The sequence below is a fragment of the Meleagris gallopavo genome, chromosome 28 (assembly GCF_000146605.3).
Source record: "Meleagris gallopavo isolate NT-WF06-2002-E0010 breed Aviagen turkey brand Nicholas breeding stock chromosome 28, Turkey_5.1, whole genome shotgun sequence".
In the NCBI taxonomy this organism is placed as follows: domain Eukaryota; kingdom Metazoa; phylum Chordata; class Aves; order Galliformes; family Phasianidae; genus Meleagris; species Meleagris gallopavo.
The window spans coordinates 3,567,289-3,572,856 of record NC_015038.2 but is presented as its reverse complement, the minus strand read 5'-3'; positions in this window follow the sequence as shown (position 1 = coordinate 3,572,856).

The window sequence follows — 5,568 nt, the reverse complement described above, 5'->3', positions numbered from 1 at the left end:
GCCGGCGCCGCCGCGACGCGGGGCTGAGGACCCCCCCCAGCCCTCCCGGTATCTCCGGCCGCTGCCCTCCATCTCTCCATCCTTCCATCCCTCCCCGGCACGCTCCTCCATTCCCGCATCCCTCCCTCCATCCCTCCATCACGCCCATCCGTCCGTCCCTTCCACTCCCCCCACCTCAGCCCCCCGGCTCCCAGCTCACCTCCCCGCGTGCAGCGAGGCGCTGGGGGGGCCGGGGGAGGCGGCTCAGTGTCAGCGAGCAGTCAGCCCCGGGCACCCCAGCTCCGCTTCGCTCCGGAGGGGAAATGCAGCCCGGAGCCGCCTGCGGATCTGAAGCCAGCTCTTGGCAGAGGCTCGAGCAGATCCCATCCCTCCCTGGCTCGCAGTCCCTCAGGTCAGGAAAGAGCGACCCCGGGTGCGGGCCGGTGGCTGAGGGGGGAGCAGGGCAGCGCAGGCAGACCCGGCCCTCCTCCCCTCCCACGACCACCCCTCCCCGAGCATCCCCGCTTCGCCTTCTGCGGGAAACGTCTCCCCTCCCCGGAGCTGTGCCCGCGGGTATCGTGGGGCACCGACCACCCCCTCTCCCCAAAGCCCCTCCCTGGGGGGGCTCATCCACTCCCTTGGGGGCCGGTGAAGCTCAGCCCCATCTCCTGGCACTGGGGAGGAGGAGGAGAAAGGAACGAACCTGTCGTCAAGGCGAAGACCCCCAGGGACCCGGAACTGCCTGCGCTGTTTACTCCAGCAGTGGCACCGGGGGATGCAGGTGGGGACTTTGGGGTCATTGGTAGGGCCAGAGTCTGACATGGGCACGCTGATGGGGGTGGAGGGCTGAGATAGGGGTCAGTGGCTGAGTAACAGCATCCTCAGTGCAGAACGAGTTGACCACAAGTGGGGGATGCTGCCCCATCCCACCATCATTTCCCCACTCTGCAGGGGGTCCCAAAGGGGTCCCAGTTCCCATCTCAACCCTCGTCCAGCTCTGTCCCCGCAGTGCCACGCACACCCCTTTGGCTGGGGGGACACAAGCACTCCATCCAGCCAAAAGCCACGAAGGCCATCAACACCACGCTTAAAACCTTGCCCCCAAAAAGCCCAGCTCCAACTGTAGCTGCAACCCCACGGCTTCCAGGGCCGGTCCTGAATGGGTGGAGGTTGGCGCAGCTCCACACCCAAACCACCCGGGGCTGCACCAGCAGGGGAGCACAGAGTCTGAGGGAGAGCCTTGCTGGAAAAATCGAGCCTTGCATCACTGGGCAGGCAGTGCTGCTCAGCTCCTCATCAGCAGTAATGCGAGTTTGGGCAGGAGGAAGGAATGCTGCGACCTGATGCTCGTATTTTATGTGGTCACTCTCATCCCCAAGAGATCACTGTGCACCCGAGTGGGAGGGGGTGGTCAGGCAGATAAATGGGTTGGATCCAGGGAAGGAATGGAGCTTTTAGCCAGCAGCACCCCCCCAAAAGCTGGCGGATCTGTAAATATGCCTTCAGATTTTTAATGTCCAGGGGAAAAAAGAGAGAGAGAAAGAAAGAAAAAGGAAGAAAGACAGAGAATAGAAAGAGCTTGGTGGAGAAGCTCCTTTTTGGAACTGGAGGGAGTCGCTTTTGCAGGGACCTCCCTTGTCCTCACTGTGGGGTTGAAGGCTTCTCAGATTATGGCTGGGTGAGGGATAGAGCAAAGAGCAGGACCACGTGGAGGACCAGCATCAGCCTAGGAAGCAGCGGCCTCTGGGAGGGGTCCAGAGGTGAGGAATGGGGTCCCCGGGTTCACCTGGTGGTCTCTGCTCTGCCTGCCTCCTCCAATAGAGCACACCCCCACACAGAGACCAGCACAAAGGCTGGAGGGAGCTCAGAGGGCTCATGGGCCAAAGGAAAGCATGGGAAGATGCTGGGAGCAAGCAGCGTCCACAGAGGAACAGAGGAGGAAGGTGAACTACATCTCAAATTAGGGAGAGCTGATCCTGCTTTGGGGGAAGCAACAGACAAACCAACCCTGCTCGTCCTTCACCACTGGGATCTATGACCAAAACCACATCGACCTCAGCAACCTGCAGGAGCCGTGCCCTCCCCGCTTCGTTCTTGGGGTGGGACGGCTCAGCCCCGGGGCTGATGGGGGGCTGTGAGGTCCTTTCCCATGCTGAGATCCGATGATGTCCGTGGCGGTGGCAGTGCCCGCGTCGCTGTCACACAGTGCCACCTCGTGGGTCCCACCCGGCAGGAAAGCCGGCTCCATCTAGTGCAGATTTTTGCTCCGCAGAAGCAATTCGGGGGCTGCAGGAGGTCGGGTTGGAGGGGGAGCAGCGAAGATGCTCCCATCGCCTCCATCTGGAGCTGCTGACTGCATGCAGTGCCTCGGTTTCCCAGCTGGAAGACTCAGGGTAAAGCCTCTGGTTCGCATCTGCACCTCATTCTCCAGGGCTGTCGGGGGGTGGGATACCCAAAAATTGGCCCCCCATCCCAGCTGTTCATCCTACCCCGCTCTGCGCCTCACATTAAAGGGAATTCTCAGTGATTTTATCGAATTTAACATTTCTCTGTCAGCTTTTTCTCCCAACCCTGCACAGAATCACACGCTGCGATTCTTTTTCCATGCACCTGTATTGCACAGAGCACCTACAGCAGGAGGGGAGGGGGGTTAAAGTGCCCTCCCAGACCCATTCTCAGCACTGGGATTCCTCCAGGGGGAAAGAAGTCACACTCCTGGTTCTTTCCTATGGCAGCAGCTCTCCCTCCCCGTGCCATAGCTGCCATCCCAAAGGCACACCAGCACCTGCTGCACTTTGGGTTTCCTTTCTGAGTGCGTTTTTTCAGACAGCTCCCACATCTCTGCTGGGAGAGGAAGAAATCAAAGCTCCCCACCACCCCATGCTGTGGGGTAGGCTGGGGACGAGGCAGCAGCACAGCATTGAGCAGCTCCCTGCACTCAGCACAGCAGCCAGGAGTGGTATTGCAGGGCCTTCAGCATCACCCCGGGCTTTAAGGGGGGCTGCACCCATCACCCCACATCCCTCACTGGAGGTGGTTGTGGGGGAGCTGGGAGCATCCCCTCCCCTGTTCCTGCAGAGCTGCCTTCTGGATCCCATTGTCCCAACCCTCATCCTGCAGGATGTGCCCTGCTCCCATGCACCATCCCCTCATCTCCAGAGACACTCAGCAAATCTGTCCAACCCTTCTGTGATGCCACCTCACACTCACAGTGAGTGCAATCACATCCAAGTGCCCCCACGGTACCCACGCTGCTGCACAGCTCCTGTGCTCCCACCCATCCTCCCCTTTTTCAGCTCTCCCCGTGCTGAACCAGCTAGGGGAGCTGCAAAGATAGGAGGGGAGAGGCAGCCCTGCTTCCCGTTGGGCTCGATACTGAGCCAATACCCAACAGCTGAAGTAACTGGAGATCCCTGATCCTCCTCCAGCTTCCCAGTGCCCCCAGTGCTCTGGCTGAGCCACCAGAGTGCCAGCAGGGCACGGCAAGAGGAGCAGATGTCTTACCAGCCCGTGTGCCCCATCCAGACGGTGCAGGTTGAGCTGGTCCAGGATGGAAGGAATTCCCCTGAGTGAGCTCCACTGCTGGATGGAGGCACAAAAAGGGCTCAGAGAGGAGAAAAGGAGACAGAAGGACAAACAGAGGTGAGGGGACAGGATAGAGGCACTGACACCCACAGGCGCTGGCAGCCCTGGTGCTCTGTGCAGCCCCACAGGGACCCACAGCCCACCCCAAGGAAGGAAACAGAGACAGAGAAGAGGCTTGGTAAGAACAGACTTTTAATCAGACTCCATCACGGCCATTACAGGGCTTTTCTCACCTGCTGAGGAGTCCGGCCGGCACGGCACGAGTGGTAAATACACCGGCTAAGAGGATACATGGGACGAGTTTCTATCAGATCTGTGCTTTTACCTGTACAGGAGGGCTTGGCCAGCATTGTGCTTCCCCACAGCGGAGCAGCCCGTGTGCTGCAGGGGCTCTGCTAAACTGGGCTGTGTCCCTGGGGGTCGGCAGAGCCACCTGGGCACCTGCACACCCCGCTCCTGCTGGTGAGAGCCGGGGTGGAGGGATGACGGAGGCAGTGGGAGCAGCTCAGGAGGAGCTGGGGGGCAGGGGGAGCTGCTGGGAGGGCAGGAGGGGAAGCCCTGCTCCATAGTGGGGCTCCTGATCCAACCCTGCTCTGAGCAGCGGGATCCGGGCTGGGAAGGAAGGGGAGAGCTGGGGGAGGGGGGGAGTATTGGCAGCATCCACCCCTCCTGCTCCAACCGCCCGGAGGGAAACTGGAAAGTGCCGGTGCTGACAGCTAGCAGCTATTCCCTGTGCCTCTGCGGGGAGAAAACAAACTAAAAGTGATCGCCAAGGCTAAAAGTCACCGGGGATCGACCCCGAGAAGGTGCACGGGGGGAGAACCAGGGGGAAGAACCCCCCCACAGGCTCCCAAAGTGAGCGAGTACAGCGAGAAGTGACCCCGAACGTGAGAGCAAGGCGCACATCCCTCACACCACACCCCACACACGGCGTTATTGACGGACGAACACACGCACACTGCGACGACACGGAGCACCTACAGCTTCACACCCCCCCACCCCATCCACCGACCCCCCCAACACCGAGCAAACACCACGAGAAATACACAACTTCCACGGATAAAAAGAAAGGCGTCCACCCCCTCCGTAGCCCCCACCTCCCCATGGTGGGGGTCTGGGTTGAGGGGGGGACGACACACAGCCACCCACCACGCACGGGAAATAAAAAGGTAAAAATCTGTCTGATATACAGTGAGAATTGATCTGTACAGCACTGGGGATGAAAATAGGGTCACGGGCCACTTCGTCATTTAACAGCATTTACAGTGACATTTACAGAATAAATATACAGTAGAAATAGAGAATCTGTGGGTTATTATTCCATCTCCTCTCTCTGCATATGTTTATATATATATTATATATATATATATAATATAGCTTTCTTGTTACCTTCCTATTGGTTTTGCCTCTTCTTGATGCTGCAATAAGAGGGGTGGGAAGCAAACACCTCCTTGTCCAGTTTGGGAATGGCAATGGGAGGGATGGGGGGACTGAAGTGTTCCATCAAGGGCTCGAGGAGCATCGCAGCACGGCAGCAGATGGGACCTGGTGAGGTGCCCTGCTCCCCAACTCCATGGGAGCTGCGGTGGGGATCCAGCCCCTGGGCTCAGTCACTGCCACTGGTGACACTGGGCAGTGATGGGGGAAACTGGGGACGGAGGGAAGAGGAGAGGTGGAGGGGGGGGCGAAAAAATGGGTTTTGTGCTTCTCCCATTTGGAGGTGATGCAGTGGGGATATCTCTGTGTCCCTCTGTAAGGGCAGGAGGAGGGGAAGGTTAATCTGGATGAGGGCTGGATGGAGAAGAGGTGGGAGCGCAGCTGATCCTGGGGCTGGTGCTTCCTCTGCCATCAGCAGGGTGAGCTGCTTTGGTTCGGTCCCCATCTTTGTTTTCCCCCTGGAAAAACTGCTAATGAAGGGCCTGTGCTAATTGCCCAGTAAGATACTCCAGCTGAGCCCACGATGAGAAGGACTATAAACATAGGATCCCAAACCAGAGATACGTG